We start from the raw sequence: 19,099 nt of genomic DNA on the forward strand, positions 1-19,099 counted from the left end.
TTCCCAAAGTGCTGGGATTACAGGTATGAGCCACCATGCCCGGCCAATATAAAGAATTTTTAACTGGTGAAAAGCAAACCATGGTTGACCACTAAATGGGGTAAAAGAGGTCTCTAAGTAATACAGAAATCACAAATGGCAGAAGCTACTTTTTCTGAGGTTGAAAGGTAGTGCAGGATACAGTTACTAAGGGCCCTCCCCACCTCTAAGGCTGAGATTCAGACTTCAGTGGAGTTGAAGTGACTGTCACACTAGCTGGTCTGTAAGAGCAGCCTACCTGGTAGCTAACTTCAAGAAAATACATAGAAATAATTGCATGAAGTCAGAAAAATAATAAATGACCAAAATGAGAAATTTAACAGATTGAAATTATTTTAAAAAGTTAAATAGAAATTCTGGAGCTGAATTAGGAGAAATAACTAATGCATGCAGGCTTAATACCTAGCTGATGGGTTGATAGGTGCAGCAAACCACCATTGTCTCACATGTCCATTTGAGGAGACCACCAAACAGGCTTTGTGTGAGCAACATGGCTGTTTATTTCACCTGGGTGCAGGTGGGCTGAGTCTGAAAAAGGAGTCAGCAAAGAGTGGTGGATTATCGTTAGTTCTTATAGGTTTTGGGATAGGCGGTGGAGTTAAGAGCAATGTTTTGGGGGCAGGGGGTGGATCTCACAAATTGGATCTTCAGTTGCTTCAGGCCATCTGCATGTATACGCGCAGGTCACAGGGGATATGATGGCTTAGCTTGGGCTCAGAGGCCTGCCATTCCTGTCTTCTTATATTAATAAGAAAAATAAAACAAAATAGTGGTAAAGTGTTGGGGCAGCAAAAATTTTGGGGGGTGGTATGGAGAGATAATGGGTGATGTTTCTCAGGGCTGCTTCAAGCAGGATTAGAGGCGGCGTGGGAACCTACAGTGGGAGAGATTCAACTGAAGAAAGATTTTGGGGTAAGTAGTGATATTGTGGGGATTGTTAGAAGGAGCATTTGTTGTATAGAATTATTGGTGATGGGTCTGGATGCGGTTTTGTATGAATTGAGAAACTAAATGAAAGACACAAGGTCTGAATAAAAGAAGGAGAAAAATAGGTATTAAAGGATTAAGAATTGGGAGTATCCAGGACTTCCAATTAGTGAGTGTCCAAGGGGGTTCAATGTTACTGTTTGCTTGGTTGGTGAGTTTTTGGGCTTGAGTTTTTTTTGTGTTGTCATATACCAGGCCAGATTGATTTAGGTAAAAACAACACTCTTCATTTAAAAATATAGAGTCCTCTTTTTTTAGCAGTGAGTAAGTCGAGGCCTCAGCGATTTTGGGGGAAAGAGAAATGCAAAGCCAGCAATTGTTTGTTAAAGAAGGATTAGAAACGGCTAGGAGAGTGTGAGTTTGATAGTGTGGTGGAGACAGCTGGGGAGAGGTAGAGGGTGGCATAAGAATGGGAATGAGAATAAGAGTGAGTATAAAAGTAAAGAATAGGACTTAATCAGGGTGAAAGTATTGGAGTGTACTTTGTCACTGGATCTTCCATACACTTAAAGAGAGACTTAAAGGTGGCAGTTTGAAGTAAAACCAGGCGCCACTGAATACCAAGAGCCTGAGAAACTGCTTCGGTGATTTGACTGATAAAGGCCAGTCCGTTATCGGACTGTATAGAGGTGGGAAGGCCAAACCGAGGAATTATATCTGACAAAAGGGAAGAAATGACCGTGGTGGCCTTCTCAGACCCTGTGGGAAAGGCCTCTACCCATCCAGTGAAAGTGTCTACCCACACCAAAAGGTATTTTAGTTTCCTGACTCGAGGCATGTGAGTAAAGTCAATTTGCCAGTCCTGGGCGGGGGCAAATCCCTGAGCTTGAAGTGTAGGGAAGGGAGGGGGCCTGAACAATCCCTGAGGGGTAGTAGAATAGCAGATGGAACACTGAGAAGTGATTTCCTTGAGGACAGATTTCCATGATGGAAAGGAAATGAGAGGTTCTAAGAGGCAGGCTAGCGGCTTGTAACCTACATGGAAAAGGTTATGAAATGACAATAGAATAGAAGGGACCTGTGATGCTGGAAGGAGATATTTTCCTTGGTCTAAGAACCATTTGTCTTGTGTGGGAAGAGATTGATAGGTGGAAGTTTCAGTGGGGGAATAGGTGGGAGTGACCGATGAGAAGGAGAAAAACTGGCATGAGGGATATAAGTTGGAATGCTTTTTTAGCTACCTTATCAGCATAAGCGTTGTCCTGAGCAATGGGATCTGATGCCTTTTGATGGCCTTTGCAGTGAATGACTCCTTTGGAAGTAAAGCGGCCTTGAGAAGAGTTTTTATTGAAGAGGCATTAATGATGGAGGACCCTTGGATAGTGAGGAAACCTCTTTCAGCCCATATAACAGCATGGTGGTGCAAGATATGGAAGCCATATTTAGAGTCAGTATAAATATTGACGCATAGTCCCTTTGCAAGGGTGAGGGCTTGAGTTAAGGCAATGAGTTCAGCTTGCTGAGAAGTAGTGGAGAGGGGCAGAGTGGTAGCCTCAGTGATAGATGTGGAAGATACCATAGCATAGCCTGCCTTTGCTACTGAGTGGCGATTAGGCCTGGTGGAACTGCCATCAATAAACCAAATGTGTTCAGGGTGAGGAACAGGAAAGAAGGAAATATGGGGAAATGGGGTGAATGTCATGTGGATCAGAGAGATACAGTCATGAGGATCAGGTGTGGTATCTGGAATAATGTGGGAGGCCGGATTGAAGTCCGGGCCAGGAACAATGGTAATTGTGGGAGAGTCAACAAAGAGTATAGCTGAAGGAGCCAGGGAGCAGAAAGTGTATGTATCAGGTGTGAGGAAGAAAATAGATTTTGGAAGTTAGGAGAGCTGTAGAGAGTGAGTTGAGCACAGTTTGTGATTTTGAGGGCCTCTAAAAGTATTAGGGCAGCAGCAGCCACAACACGCAGACATGAGGGCTAGGCTAAAACAGTAAGGTCAAGTTGTTTGGACAGAAAGGCTACAGGGTATGGTCCTGGCTTTTGTGTAAGAACTCCAACCACACAGCCCTGCACTTTGGCTGTGTGTAATGAAAAGTGTTGGGATGAGTTAGGGAGAGCTAGTGTGGGGGCAGCTTCTAGGCCTGTTTTTAAGGAACAGAAAGAGGAGTGGCAAAAGGATTTAGGATCTATGGGGTCAGCTAGGTTTGGTTTTGTGAGTTCATATAATGATTTAGTCAGCATGGTAAAACTAGGTATCCAAAGGCAGAAGTAGCTAACCATGCTTAGGAAAGAAAGGAGTTGTTGATGGCTTAGCTTGAGCTCAGAGGCCTGACAACCATGGCACACATTTACCTATGTAACAAACCTGTATATCCTGCACATGTAGTCCAGAACTTAAAGTAAAAATTAAAATTAAATTCTGGAGCTGAAATAAAACTTAATGGACTGAAAAATGCAATAGAGAGTATCAACAGCAGAATTTATCAAGCAGAAGAAAGAATCTGTAAACTTGAACACGTTATTTAAAATTACAGTTGGAGGAGAAAAAGCATGAAAAGGAATGAAGAAAGCTTATGATATTTATGAGACACCATCAAAAGAACAAACATTTGAGTAATAGAAATTAAGGCAGAGGAAGAAAGACAAAGTGGTAGAAAGCTGTTTTAAAGAAATATTAGCAGAAAACTTTCCAAATCTGGGGAAAGATATAATACCCAGGTACAGGAAGGTCAAAATCTCTAATTAGATTCAATCCAAACCAGACTATACTAAACCATATTATAAATAAACTGTCAAAAATCAAAGACAGAGAGAAGACCCTGACAGCAGCAGGAGAAAAGAAGCAAATAACATAATATAAGAGAATTTCAATAAGCCTAACAGTACATTTCTCAGCAGAAACTTTATAGGCCAGGAGAGAGTAGGATGATATGTTCAAAATGTTGATGGAAAAAAAAATTGCTAACAATGAATGGTGTAGCTGGCAAAACCGTTCTTTAGAAGTGAAGGAGAGAGTGATAAAGACTTTCCCAGATAAAGCTGAGAAAGTTTATCACCACCACACCTGTTTTTACAAGAAATGCTAATGGAGTCATCAAGTGGAAAGAAATGGAAGGTTAATCATAACATGGAAACATATTAAAGTATAAAACTTACATAGTCAAATTCGGAATACTCCAATACTGTAATGATTGTACATAAATCACTTACGTCTTTAGTCTGAAGGTTAAAAGATGAAACTATTAAAATGGATACAACAACTTATAAAGGATATACAAAACAAAAAGACATAAATTGTGCCATCAAAAACAGAAAATGTGGGAGTGATGGTGGAATAAAGTGTAGAATTTTTTGTATGTGATCAAAATTCAGTTGTTATCAACTTAAAATAACGGCTATTTATAAGATTTTTTGTAAGCTTAATGGTAACCACAAAACAAAAACCTGTGTTATATACACAAAAGATAAAAGGTAAGGGACCGAAGGGTATCACTAGAGAAAATTACCTAATCGCAATGAAAGACAACCAGAGGAAGGAAAGAACAAAGCATCTACAAAGCAACTGGGAAGTAGTTAACAAAATGGCAGAAACAAGACCTTATCATTTGGAAGGCCAGGATTTACTTTGATATCAAAGCCAGATAAGGATACAAGAATAGAAAATTACAGACCAATATTCTTGATCAAAGTAAGTGCAAAAATTGTCAACAAAATACTAGCAAACTGAATTTAAGAGCACGGTAAAGGAATCATTCACTGTGACCAAAGGATGCCAGGATGGTTTAACATACACAAATCAATAAATATGACATACCACATTAACAGAATGAAGGACAAAAACTATATAATCATCTCAATAGATGCAGAAAAAGCATTTGACAAACTTCAATATCCCTTTATTATAAAATCTCTCAACAAATTAGGTATAGAAGGAGTATACCTCAACACAAAAAAGGTTGTATGTGACAAACTCATAGCTAACTTCATACTCAACATTGGAAAACTGAAAGCTTTTTCTTTTAAGATCAGCAACAAAGGAAGGATGCCCACTGTCACCATTCTTACTCAACATAGTACTGGAGGTTCCAGCCAGAATAATTAGGCAAGATAAAGAAATAAAAGGTATCCAGATTAGAAAGAAAGAAGTTAAATTATCCCTGTTTGCAGGTGACATAATCTTAAATATAGGAAACCCTAAAGACTCTACCAAAAAACTATTAGAACTAATAAATTTAGTAAAGTTGCAGTATACAAAATTAACATAAAAATCAGTAGTGTTTCTGTACACAAACAGCAAACTGTTTGAAAAAGAGATCAAGGAAATAATCCCATTTTCAATAGCTACCAAAAGAAAAATACTTAGGAATACTTAACCAAGGATGTGAAGAACCTGTATAATGAAAACTATTAAAACATTGATGAAGGAAACTGAAGAAGACATAAATAAATGGGAGGAAACCTCATGTTCATGGATTGAAAGAATTAATACTGTTAAAATGTCAATACTACCCAAAGTGATTTATAGATTTAGTGCAATCACTATCAAAATTCCAGTGACGTATTTTATAGAAATAGAAAAAATAATTCTGAAATTTATATGGAACACAAAAGACCCTGAATTGCCAAAGCAATCTTGAGCAAAGAAGAACAAAGCTGGAGGCATCATATGACCTTCCCTGATTTCAGAATATACTACAAAGCTATACTAGCCAGAACAGCATGGTATTGGCATAAAAACAGACACATAGACCAGTGGAACAGAATAGATAGTCCAGAAATGAATTCACACATTTATGGTCAATTGATATTCAACAAAGGTGCCAATAGGACACACTGGAGAAAGGACAATCTCTTCAATAAATGGTGGTGGAACAACTGGATATGCAGAGGAATTAGACCCTCATCTCACACCATGTATAAAAATAAACTCAAAATATATTAAAGACTTAAACATAAGACCGAAATTATGAAACTACTAGAAGAAAACCTAGGGGAAATGCTCTATGACATTGGTCTGGGCAATGGATTTTTTGGATATGATCCCAAAAGCACAGGCAACAAATACAAGAGGGGACATATGGGATAAACCAAAGCTTCTGCACAGGAAACAATCAGCAGAGTAAAGAAGTAACCTATAGAATGGGAGAAATTATTCGCAAACCATATATATGATAAAGAGTTAATGTCCAAAATACACGAGGAACTCTAAAAACTCAATAGCAAGAAAACAACCCAATTAAAAAATGGGCAGCTGGTATGGTGGTTCACGCCTGTAATCCCAGCACTTTGGGAGGCCAAGGTGGGTGCATTGCCTGAGGTTGAGTTCGAGACCAGCCTGGCCAACATGGTGAAACCCTGTCTCTACTAGTAATACAAAAATTAGCCAGGCATGGTGGCACATGCTTGTATTCCCAGCTACTTGGGAGGCTGAGGCAGGAGAATCACTTGAAACCAGGAGGTGGAAGTTGCAGTGAGCCAAGATCGAGATTGTGCCACTGCACTCCAGCCTGGGCAACGAGAGCGAAACTCCATCTCAAAATAAATAAATAAATGGGCAAAGGATTGGAATAGACATTTCTCAAAAGAAGACATACAAATGGACAACAGGTAGATGAAAAAAATTATCAATGTCACAAATCGTCAAGGAAATGAAAATTAAAATTATAATGAGATATCACCTCACACCTGTTAGAATTCTATGTGCTTATTAAAAATGTGAAAGATAAAAAGTACTGGCAAGGATGTGGAGAAAATGGAATCTTTGCATATTTGGTGAGAATGTAAGTCAGTATAGCCATTATGGAAAACAGTATGGAGGTTCCTCAAAACATTTAAAATAGAACTCTATGTCTTACAATCCTACTACTGGGTATATATCCAGAAGATGGAGTCAGTATATGAAAGAAATAGCTACACTTTCATGTTCACTGCAGCATTATTTACAGTAGCCAAGATATGGAATCAACCTGAGTGTCCATCAACAGATGAATGGAGAAAGAAAATATAGCATATATACATAATGAAATACTATTCAGTTTTTAAAAAGAAGGAAATACCGTCATTTGTGACAACATGGATGAACCTAGGTAATATTACGCAAAGTGAAACAAGCAAGGCACAGAAAGACAGATACCATATAATCTCACTTATATGTAGAATCTAAAAAAGTTAAACTCATGGAAGCAGAGAGTAGAATGGTGGATACCAGAGGCTGAGGGAGAGGTGATTGGGGAGATGTTGGTCACCGAATGCAAAGGTTAGTTAGGAGAAATAAGTTCAAGAGATCTGTTGTACAACATGATGACTATAGATAATTAACAACCTACAGTTGGCCCTTTGTATCCATGGATTCAACCAACCACAGATAGAAAATATTTGAAAAAAAAAAAAAATGAAAAATAACAATTCAGCACAAGTAAAAATACAGTAGGACAACTATTTACATAGCACTTACTTTGTATTAGGTGTTATAAGTAATCTGGAGATTATTTAAAATGTATGGGAGAATGTATGCAGGTTATATGGAAATACTGTACCATTTTATATCAGGGACTTGAGAATCCATGGATTTTGGTATCTTGGATGGTAGTGGGGGCCTGTAGTCCCCCTGCAGATTTTGACAAATGACTGTAGACTGTATTGCATTCTTGAAAATCACCTGAGTAAATTTGACATGTTTTCTTCACAAAAAATGATAAGTATATGAGGTAATGCATAGTTTAATTATCTCTAGCCATCCTGCAATGTATAAGCTATGGTCCTCAATTTCTCCCAAAATTCAACTTAACCCCCACTGTGGTGGTATTAAGGGGTGGTATTAAGGGGTGGTAATAAGGGGTGGTATTAAGAGGTGAAGTGATTAAGTCGTAGAGGCTTTACCCTCATGAATAGATTAGTGCCTGACTAAAGCTGGAGGGAACTAGCTTAGGCTCTTCTTGCCCTTTGGCATTCTGCTGCGTGAGGACACAGTGTTAGCCTCTTCTGCCATGTGAAGATGCAGCAAGAAGGCCCTCACCAGACACCAAATGCTTGATCTTGTACCTTTATCTTGGACTTCCAGCCTCCAGAACTGTGAGAAATACATTTCTATTGTTTATAAATTACCCAATCTGTGATATTTTGTTATAGCAGCAAAAATGGGCTGCTAGTGTTCATATTTCAAAACATGTTATACATGACAAATATGTACAATTTTTATTTGTCGATTAAAATAATAATTTCAGTGTCTATAAATCTTTTCTCTTCATTGTTTTTCCCCAAATTGTTGGACTCTGAGTAAGCTTTTGCCAGTGGCATTTTAATTAAATAAAAAAAGAGATAGCCAGTGTTTATAATAAATGAATCATCTTAACATTTGAGTTTTTGCTGTAGCGGAAGAAAAATCTATTTTCCTCATTCATTCTAGGTTCGTGACTGAGGCCCTTATAACAAAGGACAGATAAACAAGAGACAAGCATAGAAATTTATTTAATATAAATTTTACATGACACAGGAACTTTTATAAGGGAGTGAAGACCCAAAGAGATGGTTACACTTGTGTATTTTTATGTTAGGTTTGATGGCATGTGGATGGTTGTGGGGAAATGGGATTCGGAAAGAGAATATGAGCTCTAACGATAATGAACTAGGGTAAACTTTGCTAGGCTGTGTGTTCCTATTCTCTCTGTGATCTGCATCTTCCAAAATAAGGATGCTCCTTTCCTCTGGGGATAGGGAAGGCATTGCACATGAGAGTCACCTCACCTGCTTCAGGGGAAGGTCAGAAAATCCTTTCTAGGGTTTACAACCTGCTTTATGGGAGAATCGTGGGAGCTCAGGGGAGGTTAGGGTGACCTGCCTGCTTATGTTGTCTTCTCGGATTCCAAATGCCATATCTTGGGCCAGTGTGTCCTGAATCCCATCATTACCGTAGGAAATTCCATTTCAGAAGCCCACTCTTTGCTAACCTCCAGTTACTTCTAGAACTGGACACTGATGCTGAAATCTGGAATTTCTTATGTGACGCCAAATAAAGAAGAAAATTTAGAAGATTATGTGTATGTGTGTGTTTAACAAAGTATATATACTTTTTTTCTTCAGAGAGTAAAACTTCTGAATCAACTTGAAGTAGTGTTTTCAAATTGTTAGCAAGGCATGCTGCTATTTCAACTATTAGAGGGATAGCACTAGACTTAAAAGACCTTCTCTAAATGACTCTTCAGGAACTAGGAAGAGCATTTTTCACTCTGCTGTTGAAAGTATTTTGTTTGTCTTTCTATGAGTATACTGTTTCAAAGTGTTTCACTAGATTATTATATAACCTGATGTTTTTCAGTGTCTTCTGTGTGTATGCTTTTAAGTTTCTAAATCTTTTCTCTTCATTGTTTTTCCCCAAATTGTTGGACTCTCAGTAAGCTTTTGCCAGTGGCATTTTAAAACATATTTATATCCTTCAGATGCTAAAAATAGTTTGTGCACTTTTAAATGGTTGAAAAAGAAAGAAGATTACATGATGTTTGAAAATCACATGAAATGCAAATTTCAGTGTCTGTAAATAAAGTTTTATTGGAACACAGCCATGCTTATTTGTTAACATGTCTCTGACTGCTTTCACACTATACCGGCAGAGTCAAGTAGCTGCAATAGAGACCTTATGGTCCATAAAACCTAAAATATTTACTATCTGGCCCTTTACAGAAAAAGCCTACCACCCCTGGTATAGAGTGAGAAAGGCCAGAAACCAGAAAAAAAAAAACCCACGGCTTTTCCCAAAAAAGCTTTGGTTTTTTTTCTTATGACCGGAATCAGCTTTATTTGCCTTTCTTTACTTGGTGCCTAACTGAGTGCTGGATTAAAGCAAATGCTTAGTTCTAAAATTGTTTCGAGAATCAAAACTCGGGAGGCCTTTCTTCAGGGTAAACTTTTCCTCTGAATATATATCATTATCTTTGCCATTTTTTTTTTTTTAATTAGATTTTGCCAGAAGAGATCTGTCATACCAGGGCCATTGAAGCTTTTCTTTCATTTCTAAAATTGTACATAAGAGAAAAAGAATTAGGTAAACCAAACAGATAAAACCCTTTTGTGCTCTGCACATTCACATAAGGATTTAGTTTCAGCTTATCCTGTGTATTTACTCATGGTTTAGTCTCAAGATTTGTAAGTATTGGCATGATGAGATAATGTTAGCATTTGAATACTAACCACAGAAAGCATTAAGCAAGGTCTGCAGTCATGAAGCATTTGCCTTTTGTTCCCATCCATTAGGCATTTAATGTATTTTTTACATCCCCCCACCTTGTCTCTGTTTTCATCTCCTTTGAAGGGAATCTTTTGTCATTGAGATTCAAACCTTCTGAGGAGTAATGCTAAGCAAGGGTATAAATTTCTTCCCATTCCCTGAGATAGCCATTGTACTATTAATATTTCTGTCTGTTGTTTAGAAGTGAAGCCTATATTAGGTTTCTCAATCCCCTAAGGAATTTAACATTTTAAGTGCTCGTAGAGTGCTGTGGGCTCTAAAAGGTATCAAAAGCATTCCATCAGAAATAGAAGCTAGAGAGCCCTTGTCCTTCAAGGAGGTTGAAGTCTGTATGGTAAGAGAGGGGTGACATGCTTATGAATTCTGAACATGTACTAGCAGCCTACAAAGTGAATGGAATTCCACCAGAGCATGCAGCATGAAGGAGCGATCTCAGTGGGGAAGGGAATAAAGTAGGGAGTGCTTCTAAGGTGAATCTGGGTTTTCTGGAAGGTAGAGTCATTGGTTCCAGGGAAAGAAGCCAGTCCAGACAGAGGAGATGCCAAGTACTTCCCTGACATCTCAGGATGCCTTGCTGGAACATTAAACCCAGCATGTTGCAGATGGAATGAGTTTTTCTCACTGAATCTAGTTCCTGCTCCTGCCCTCAGTATTTCCATCAGTGTCATGATTTTCTGAGTTATGCACCTGTCTCTTACTTTAGGCTTTTATTGCTTCTCCAAACTACTGTGTAACTGGTCTGCCTGTACAAAGAAGCTGCCCGGTTTGTCTTCCAAAGCTTTCTTCCCATCACTGTGACCCCTGCACACCATTCCAGCATCCTATTGTGCCATTCTCTGGAGAACCGCTCTTCCACATACTAGCCAAATTTGACTTCCTTCAGTATTTTTTTTTTTTTTTTTGAGATGGAGTCTTGCACTGCTGCCCAGTCTGGAGTGCAGTGCCGTGATCTCGGCTCACTGCAAGCTCTGCCTCCCGGGTTCACACCATTCTCCTGCCTCAGCCTCCTGAATAGCTGGGACTACAGGTGCCTGCCACCATGCCTGGCTAATTTTTTGTATTTTTAGTAGAGATGGGGTTTCACCATGTTAGCCAGGATGGTCTCGGTCTCCTGACCTCGTGATCTGCCCGCCTCGGCCTCCCAAAGTGCTAGGATTACGGGTGTGAGCCACCGCGCCCGGCCCAGTTTGTTTTTTAAGGTGCTGTGCTGTTGGGTTTTGTTTGTTTGATTTTTGTTTTGCCTCAGTGTCTTTGCCTATAGTGTGAATGTTTTTACTTCTTTCTTTGCCATGTTAACTCCAGTTCCTCCTTTGGGTTTTAGCTTAGGTGTGTTTTCAGGAAGCCTTCCTACACTTCTGTGTTGGAGTAAGTCCTCTCATCACGGGCTTCTGCGCATCGTGCACTTCCTATTTGGTGTGCTTCTCTATAGGTTGTAACTTCCAGAGGGCAGGGACCTAGTGCTATTGGACAAATGATGAGTGCTCAAATAAAAGATGTTTTTCTCTGAAAAAATATTTAAATTTTCCTCATTGTCTACAAAATTAATTTTGGACATTTTAAAATTCATTCCAGACCTCCCATAATATGGCCCAACCTTATCTATATTAATTATTGAATTAGATTTGGCAACATTCAACAGAAAACCCAAATGACAGAGATTTTAATAAGATGGAAGATTTATTTTCCCCTCCTCCTCCTCTTTCTCCTCCATATCCTTCTTTCTCTCTCTCTGTCTCTCACACAGACACACAGACACACACACGCACACACACACACACACACGCACACACACACACGCACACGCACACACACACGTCTGTAAGTAGTCCCCAGGGCTGTGGGATTGTATGACTGCTCCACAGTTACCAGAGGCTAAGGCTCCTTCTCTCTTTATGCTTTGCCATCCTTGGCACATGATTTCCATTCTCAAGATTCCCTCACGGTCCTAAGTGACTGCTGGAGCCCCAGCCATCTTGTCCCTTGTGGCAATAGTGCTAGCAGAGTAGAAGGGAGACTCAGAGAGAGGAAGACAAAAAGGAAGCTAACATGAAAAAGAGATTGGCCAGCAGTCCTCCAGGGAGAACGGCCTTTTCGTCAAATGCTAGTTCTTTGATCTTCTGAGAAGAAAAGAATTTCTAGGAGACCACAACTTTTTACTGCTTTGAAAATTCCAAATTCCTGAGAATATGATTCAGTTAATGAGTAACATTCTCTGTGCTGGCAAAGGAGGAAATTACCTGGATCTGGACCTATCTTTGGAGGATGAGAGAGGAGCCATTATCTCTCCCCCACTGTTAGAATGATGCTGTAATGTCTTTTCAGTAGGCATTTGCCTGACCTCTTTTTTTTTGGACTATAATTTCCCCCCACCCCACTTTCTAATCTCTGCTTCCCAAAATCTTATCTGTTCTTCAGAGCCTAATTCCTTTCTTCTCCCAGAAGCCTTTCCACATTCTCCTCAACTGGGAATTTTTTTTTTTCTCTTTGAACCTCCACAGATTTTTGTGATGATCTTTCTCCATGTTTTAACATAGTTACCTGTAAATGTAGCTAACTCTTCCCTAGCTCCCTCTCACCATCGAATGCCATCCCCTTGAGTTACGTCAGGGTCTATGCCTTGTTCACATCTGCTGCAGCCATCACAGAACCTTTAACAAAGCAGGTTCTTAAATCTTAAATGAGTGCCTGCTGTGAGGGAAGGAAAGCAAATAGACATTTTGGCTCAAGTAAAGAATTGATGTGTTTAGAAGAGACACAGGTAAAGAGAGAGGGGATTAGTTGTTGGATGATCTTGATATCTAGGCTTTGGATCTGGGCTTGGTGGGGTAGGTGAGTGAGCCCTGAATATAAGGGAACTGGCCTAGGGAGAGAGAAAAACCATCACTTCAACTCCTGTGTTCCAGGGTGTTGACTTCATTAACTGCCCCACATCCACCAGATTTCCCCAGATCTTAGTTGACATAGAGACATTCATTCTGTTTCTCACCTTAAGAAAATCCAACCTGAGTTAGCTTCAGGTTGGTGCTGCTGCTAGGCCTGATGGTGATAGGCTTTGGAAGGAACTGAGAATCCCATATGCTAGGTGGTATCTGAATGTGGCACTATGTGATATAATGCTCTCAACTCTGCAATTTCTCTTGTAAGAGGGAAACAATTCAACCTGTTCTTTGACTCCTTCTCTGAGTTTTCTTGGCTCCAGGCTTCTTAGAACACTGTTTACACTGTTCTACCACCCCCAATCTTTACCTCCATTAGCTCTACCGCCTCAGCCCCCACCAAAACACAATTCTTTTCAGGCAAGTGTACCATACAGGTGCTCTGGTGGTCCCGTAAATGAGGATGTAGCTGCCAGCCTTTTAGCAATATCGAGAGTTCTTTGCAGGCTCTTGACAGCAGTGGCCTTGGTTAAATTGGATAGAATCACCTTTTTGGTAAATTCCCTTCCGATTCATTTCACAAATGGCTTAAATCATTTATGTTGTTTTGTTCAATCCACTCAGGAAACGAAAGCATTGCCATTTTAATTGTTTTAGAACAGCATTTTACACCTAATATAGACTCCCAAAGCCAGCCAAATGCAGATTTTGGCTCCTAGATCGCTGACTGCATGCTGACTATGTTCTTGAGTGCGGAAGGAAACAGATCCAGCCAAAGACTGATTACCTTCCAAAAGGTCACAAAAGAAGTTTCTCTTTATCTGCGAAAGAAAGTAGATGCCATTAGGTGTTGAATTTTTTTTTTTTTAAAGTGCTTTTAATTTAAACAACATTTGAATAAAAATTATGGTATAGTCAACCACAAATCAGTTGATCAAGTCTCAAATTTTCGCAGTCTCCCTTGGTTCAGTGTTCTTGGGCAAGTTTACTTTCTTTTTCTTTTTTTTTTTTTTGAGACAGAGTCTGGTTCTGTTGCCCAGCTTGAGTGCAGCAGCGCGATCTTGGCTCACTGCAACCTCTGCCTCAAGCAATTGCTCAAGCAACCCTCCTACTTCAACCTCCCAATTAGCTGGGACTACAGGCGCATGCCACCACACCTGGCCAATTTTTGTATTTTTTTGTAGAGACGAGGTTTTACCATGTCCAGGCTGGTGTAGAACTTCTGAGCTCAAGCCATCTGCCCACCTCAGCCTCCCAAAGTGCTGGCATTACAGGTGTGAGCCACCATACCCAGCCTCTTTTTAAAAAAAATAATTTTTTACTTTGAAATAATTTAAGACAAGAAGTTGCAAAAATAGTACTGAGAGATCCCAGGTACCCTTCACTCAGCTTCCCCCAATGTAAGATCATATCTTACATGATTATAGCACATTGTCAAAAGCAGGAAATTGACATTGGTGCAATACTAGTAATTCAAGAACAGACCTTAGTGGAATAGTTTTTACATGCAATCTGTTTTGAGTGTGTGTAGTTTTGTGAAATTTTGTTACCTTTGTAAATTCATATATACTTTTGATTTCTAATGCTCACTTACCTTCAAATTATTTGGAACCTTTTTTTTTTTTTTTTGTAGAGATGGGGGGGTTCCACCATGTTGCCCAAGCTGGTCTCGAACTCCTGAGCTCAAGGGATCTGCCTGCCTTGGCCTCCCAAAGTGCTGGGATTACAGGTGTGAGCCACCACACCTGGCCTATTTGGAGCCTTTGCGTGAATAATTAATAATAATTAATAATAGCATAACTGGAAATTATTTAATCTGGAAATCTCAATACTCTTAACTAAAAGACTACTGGATTAGAAAGTAGAAAGTCGGGTTCTAATTCTAGCTCTTCAACTAGGCAGTTAAGCTTCTTTGGTTAAGTCATTTACATACTTGGTACATCATTTACTCATCTCTGAAATGAGTGAGCTAAATGAAACAAATCTTGATTTCCACTTTCCCTTCTCTAAACCACCTTATGTCTACTGTATTTTAAAAGGCACCATCTGTATTTTACCAGATTGTTCTAGCCAAAACCTTAGGCATTATCCTTGTTTCCTTCTTTGCTGCACCTACCTTCCTTCCCTCTGTATATTCCATTAGCAAGCCTTCTACAACATTCCCCAAATCTGTCTACTTGACTCCATCCCTTGCCTGAATTACTGCAGTAGCCTCCACATGTACTTTCCCATAAAACGTTTTCCACTTGGCAATCAGAGCCATCTTTTAAAAATAGAAATCAGACTTTGTTATTCCTCTGCTTAAAACCTCCTCCGAGGATTTTACATTGCACTGAGAATCAGAGCTCTTCACCAGGGCCCAAAAGGGACACCTGTGACCTGGGGACTCCTGCTGGCTTCTCTAGTCATATCTACCATTCCCCGTCTTCTCCCTGTAGCCCAGCACAGGCCTCTTCTGTCGCGCCAGTAGGCCAAGTCAGTGCCCACCTCGAGGCCTTTGTTCCACCCTAGCTGTTCTCTGTGCCTGGTGTGCCCTGCTCCCAGTTTTGCTCTAATAAGTGGCTCCCTCTGGTAATTTAGGTGTTAGGCCTCCTTGATGAGGCCTGCCTCATCAGTGCAAATTAGCCATCTCCCAAGTCACTTTCTGCAACATTATCCTGTTTTGTGTCTTGCACAGCATTTAATGCTATCTGGAATTATTCTCTGCACTTGATTGGACTTGTTACTTGACAAGTGAATTTCCCTTCTCTAGACTGTAAACTCTTGAGAAGTAGGGCAGCTTTAACTGCCTGCTTTATCCTGCATTCCCAGACCCCAGGACAGTGCCTGTCCCGTCAATAATTATTTGTTGAGCAGATGCGTTTATGGACCAGATCATCACAGAAAATTTTGAAATTGAAAAAAATTACTTAATTAAATGAAATGTTTAAAGACATTAATTTTTGGGGATTCTGAAGGGAACTTTTATTATTAAATTTCTATGTACTACAGACTACTACTACAGACAATTAAATTTCTGTGTACTACAGACGACTACTATTGTGTAGTCATGTTTTAGTAAAAGTTCTTTTCCTGAGGCAGGACCATTTCAGATGGAAAAGTTTTCTGTACTCTAGGGACAGTCTCCTGTCTGCCTTGAACACATTAGACAGATGACCTTAATGATCGGAAGAGATGCATTGGAAATACGTTCCTTTCCCCCATCAGCAGTGCTTTTGCATTAGCACTGAGTAGGGTTTGACTCTCTTGATGATACAGAAGGTACAAGAAGCTTAGTATCATGTGGTTTGACATTTAATCAGGCTTGCTTTCCTTGTTAACCTAAAGGCCTTCCTCTTGTTTGGAATTTAATGTGTCAGTAATGACTCCTAGAGCTGGAACAGATGGAGCTGCTGATGTTCTCACTTAAATGAAAAGAACACGATTTATATCCTCAGCTTCATTTCTTAAATTCTTGTTGAACTTTCATTTGTCAGAGCCACATAACCAAAATGTCACTGTATTTGCTTTTGACGGCATTACCATCTACTTTTGCTTTTTAAGCAGTTTTGGAAATGCGATGTAGTATAGGACTATGAGTACAAGTTTTTAAACGTGTATTATTCTGAGTTAATGATTCACTGCTGCGGAAGGACTGGTTTCTATGTGAAGGCAATGGTTATTTTTTTCATTAAATATTCTCATCAGAAGTTAATGGTTTTTCTTCTCTAATTCTGGAGTTCTCTTATAAAAAATACATGTACTCATATAGGTGCCAATGAGACAAATGTTGACGTTTTGGTTTCTTTTGTTATGGTTTTATTGTTGTTATTGCTAATGAATTATTTTTGGAGCAAATATGTACTTTCAAGCAAATATGTGCAAATTTGAAGTTGGAAGGTGATATTTTCTCTTAAAAGCATTTTACCGTTTTCACTTTGCCATGCCCTTAGCTTTCAGGGTGTTTTCTTGAGTCATTATTTTCTTTTGTTGATTCTTTAAAATGTACCAATGGTGAGTGTGAATTCATAGTATGAAAAATGTGGGTAATAGACTATGATTAGAACTATGATTAGATATAGTTCAAGATAGCAGTTTATATGAAAAATTGATGCTCTAAAGCATTTACTACCAAAATTTGTTTTTGTATGTGTGTGTTACCTTTACTCCTCTCCTTGGGTCCACTTAATGGTTCTGTGTTTTTTTTGGAGAGCCAAATATGACTTGAAGGTAGTGAGGGAGAGGAAGGAGGGCAATATGAAATGAGTGTGCTGTTTTATCAGAAGCCACTTAATCACAGAGCCTGAAGTGACAGCTGTTGGGAGAAGTGATCATACTGATGGGGGTAAAACTCCCTACCCATTTTGGGGAGCTTTTGTTTTCATAATATAACTTCTTTGTACAAACAAAGGATGTTCTAAAGGAGAGGACTGTTTGCAATTGAGTGTTTTCCATTCTGGCAGCATCTGACTGAAAATCATTTCAGAAATTCTTAGTATTGCATGCAATCATTGTTTAGTAGCTGGATCTTTTTAACTTTATGATAGAAATGTACATTTCAATTCTGTTTTAAGTCCTATCCATGTATTTAAGTAGTGTAATAAATTATTTTCTTGCCAGCAGGGTGACTTGAGTGAAAAAAATATGTATAATTTGGCCAATAGCCTAATTCTGTGACCTCTACAATCCAAATGAATGCTGTGGCTTTTACCTTGGTTACATTTCAAATGACTTTCATTGGCCTGAAATTTTATTAGTATGATTGATTCAGGATGCTCATTCAAAGTCATCTAATCTGTCTGTGTCATTTGTCATGGATCAAATCTCTGGGCAGAGCGGTCATTGAACCTTGGACAAACCTCAGACTGTGTCCGTCTGTCAATTTTATAAATGATTGGGAGGAAGGCACTCTTGTGAGTTCTGGATCAGTAGTGATATGATTCTGTTTCTGTTTTTGTTTTTTTAAGTCTACTGCTACATAACAAACCACTCCAGAACTTGATACCTTAAAATAACCCATTTTATCTTGGTTGTGATTTTGTGGGTTAGGAATTAACAAAGGGCTCAGCTGGGCAGTTTGTCTCTGATCTGCATGGTGTCAGCTGAGGAATCTGGGGATAGGGGATCCACTTTTGAGATCTCAGACTCAGACTTCTGGTGCCTCGACTGGGATGCCTGGCTCTGGGCAGGTGGCTTAGCTGGGGCCCAGCATGCCTGAGCACTGGCATGTGGTCTCTCCATGTGGCTTAGGTTTCTTTCAGCATGGGAGCTGGGTTTCCCAAAATGTGAGGACGGAAGCTTCAAGGTTCAAGGTTTCTTAGGATGTAGCCTCATAAGTCCCAGAACACCAGTCCTCCTGCATATTATTGGTCAAGTAAAACACTAAGTCCAACCCAGACTTGGGGTCAGGAGGGAGTCGGGGAGGGGAGTAGCATTATCCTTCACTTTTCACTGGGAGAAGAAACAAAGGATTTGAGGCCTTCATTAATGACTAGTGATGAGATCACATCAGAATAGCATTTATTTAATAGCAATTTTTTACTCTCCTGAGGTTCAGGTGGCTTAAAGTGCAAATATTAGTAGGTAGTTCCATGTAAGGGAATCCCATTCCAAGTGACAGCCTTCATTTAAACAAAACTCTAATGTAATTCATTCTAGTCATTTGATGGATGGAGACTCTAAAAGTGGCATGAATATAATCTCAAAATATCTAGAAAGATGTCAGTCCTCTGAGTCATTGTGCAAACTAGTTTGTTGAGAGGGTTCAAAGGCATCATAGATCTTGCAGCTAGAAAAGACTCTAAGAGATTACATCATCATTATCACTTTCCAGAAAGATTTATTGAGCATCTCTTAGGTGCCAGACCCTGGGAATACAGAGGAGAATATGACTGATTCTTGCCATTGAGACATAGCTGAGGACACAGAACTGATACACAAGAGATGAACAGAAATTCATGGAATATAGACTAACTGGTAAATAAAAGTACAGGTGATAAGAACACAAGAAGGAGAAGGAATCAATAGAGGC

General features: G+C 39.4%; 2 protein-coding genes across 11 annotated transcripts in view; one reads left to right on the forward strand and one right to left on the reverse strand.

The window, feature by feature from the left end:
- Positions 1-19,099, reverse strand: part of UBE2N (ubiquitin conjugating enzyme E2 N) — a 443,559-nt gene that overhangs the window by 271,253 nt on the left and 153,207 nt on the right. The window lies entirely within an intron of this gene.
- CRADD (CASP2 and RIPK1 domain containing adaptor with death domain) overlaps positions 1-19,099 on the forward strand; it is a 178,820-nt gene that overhangs the window by 14,178 nt on the left and 145,543 nt on the right. The gene's annotated exons all lie outside the window — the stretch shown is intronic.

The sequence above is a fragment of the Macaca thibetana genome, chromosome 11 (assembly GCF_024542745.1).
Source record: "Macaca thibetana thibetana isolate TM-01 chromosome 11, ASM2454274v1, whole genome shotgun sequence".
In the NCBI taxonomy this organism is placed as follows: domain Eukaryota; kingdom Metazoa; phylum Chordata; class Mammalia; order Primates; family Cercopithecidae; genus Macaca; species Macaca thibetana.